Source organism: Schistocerca piceifrons, chromosome X (assembly GCF_021461385.2).
Source record: "Schistocerca piceifrons isolate TAMUIC-IGC-003096 chromosome X, iqSchPice1.1, whole genome shotgun sequence".
Lineage (NCBI taxonomy): Eukaryota > Metazoa > Arthropoda > Insecta > Orthoptera > Acrididae > Schistocerca > Schistocerca piceifrons.
In genome coordinates, this window is record NC_060149.1 from 493,535,752 (window position 1) to 493,537,757 (window position 2,006).

General features: G+C 43.0%; 1 pseudogene; it reads right to left on the reverse strand.

Annotated features, from left to right (window-relative positions):
* Nucleotides 1-1,285: 1,285 nt before the first annotated feature.
* On the reverse strand, nt 1,286-1,403 carry LOC124723410 (annotated as a pseudogene).
* Between the last annotated feature and the right edge of the window lie 603 nt (nt 1,404-2,006).

The window sequence follows — 2,006 nt, forward strand, 5'->3', positions numbered from 1 at the left end:
CTAAGCCTAAGCGAGTGGACATTGCCAACAGTTTAGCTAGGGAAAACCACAGTTTTTTGTCTCACGAAAACACAGGGCAGTTCCTGACTGCTGATACAGTCAAGGCCAGAATAGTATTGAGGTTTACAGGTCCGCACAGCGTCGATGATCCGTCGTCATCATACGCCAGTGCCAACTACAGCAGTCGCCGACAAAGCACGGTAAATCCCGCGTTTACTCAGGCGCTCAGTAAGAGAATCTCTAACGTGTGTGTACTTCACTTGTGTTGGAGATTGGAGGTGTGTTATGTATTTTCTTCTCATTCTCTTGTATCCATGCTAGCCATGCATCGCGTGTTCAGAGTGTAATGTTTTGAAGGGTAAATTGTTCTGTCATCACTGCGTTGTAAGTTACGCTACGCGTTCATTTCTAATGTAGGAACGCTTTTGAAAGTTCATTATGTGTTCATGTTTATAATGATTAATTTGATTTAGTTTACGAATTCATTGTCAGGATCTTCCTAATTATAGAATAATTTTAAGTGTCACGAACTGCACACTTGAACCCAATGCGTATGGTGATTCTGTAATAAAAATATTTAGTACAGGTAACAGTTCTTTGTGTGTTCTAGAGTAGAGGCTACCTCTTCCTCATTGAAATATTTTAGAGCATGTATAACGGCTGTTATTTTGATGTCTAATCGTGACTTCATCTGGGATCACCCTACCTTGCAGCGCCTGGGTTCGCAGATACTTTAGTTCTGTCAGATATCTCCGTGCATGGGAAGTGGTGAGGACGGGTCATAACAACCAGGGAAGTACGTTAGATAGTTTTCAGTCGAAGAATGTGAGTATTATTAGTGATGACGATCTGGTCCCTAAACCGAGTTACTGATCCGCAAATAAGATTCATTGATATCAACTTTGTATATATCTGTGCTCGGCCGCCACGTCTTTGAGACAAGACCTATATTCACTTCCTAGACCTCTCAAGGCTGGTGTTCTGCCTACTAGAAGTATAACCGACGCTTGGCAACAACATAGTCTATGTTTGATAACTCTATGACTGACGAGTTATTTCTTAATGACACACAGTTAGCCTACAATATTCACTTGATATCTTCATATAACTCCTCCCGCACAGGCCATGAGGGCCCAAAGGTACCGACCGGCCGCCGTGTCATCCTCAGCCCACAGGCGTCACTGGATGCGGATATGGAGTCGTACGTCATTTTCCGAGACCGGAGCCTATACTTCTCAGTTAAGTACTCCTCAGTTTGTCTCTCAAAGGTTGAGTGCACCCCGCTTGCCAACAGCGCTTGGCAGACCGGATGGTCACCCATCCAAGTGCTAGCCCTGCCCGACAGCGCTTATCTTCGGTGATCTCACGGGAACCGGTGTTACCACTGCGGCAAAGCAGTTGGCCTGTGATGTATTCATATCATTTGCATTAAATAATCACATAAGGAGTGAATAATATGTATCAGTTTTTGGTTTTTGGTCCAGAAAAATCATTCGATGTGGAAACTGCATTTAATGTCGTCTTTTGTTCGAGCTTATCTGTCCTAGCTAGTACTGGAGAAATGAGGGAGAGCAGAATGCTGCATTATTCCGCTAGCTATGAGTTAACTTGATCCATTGTAAAGTGGTGCTCCTTTGGTCCCTGATTCCAGTCTTGCTGAAGGGTACTTATGTTGCCGTTCTGTGACGGACTTAGAAACATACAAATCTAAAATCAATAAGGATTTTTTAATGGGATTCCACATTTCCATACTACTTCGGTGTGACACAGAACAGAAAATGAACACATAACGTTTCGAAGTCCACAATGGATAATATCTTACTAAAAGGCCTATGTGCTGGTACAGCCGAGCTCGTGTTACAGGTACTTTGATTAAAATCAGTAACACCCTCGACTCCCAGTGTGCTTGTTTATTTGCAAGTCCGTTAGGATCTCGCTGGAGAAACACTGCAGTTTGGAAATCTTTCTCTCGTTTTCTTTATTCGATATTCAAATGGCCAGAATGA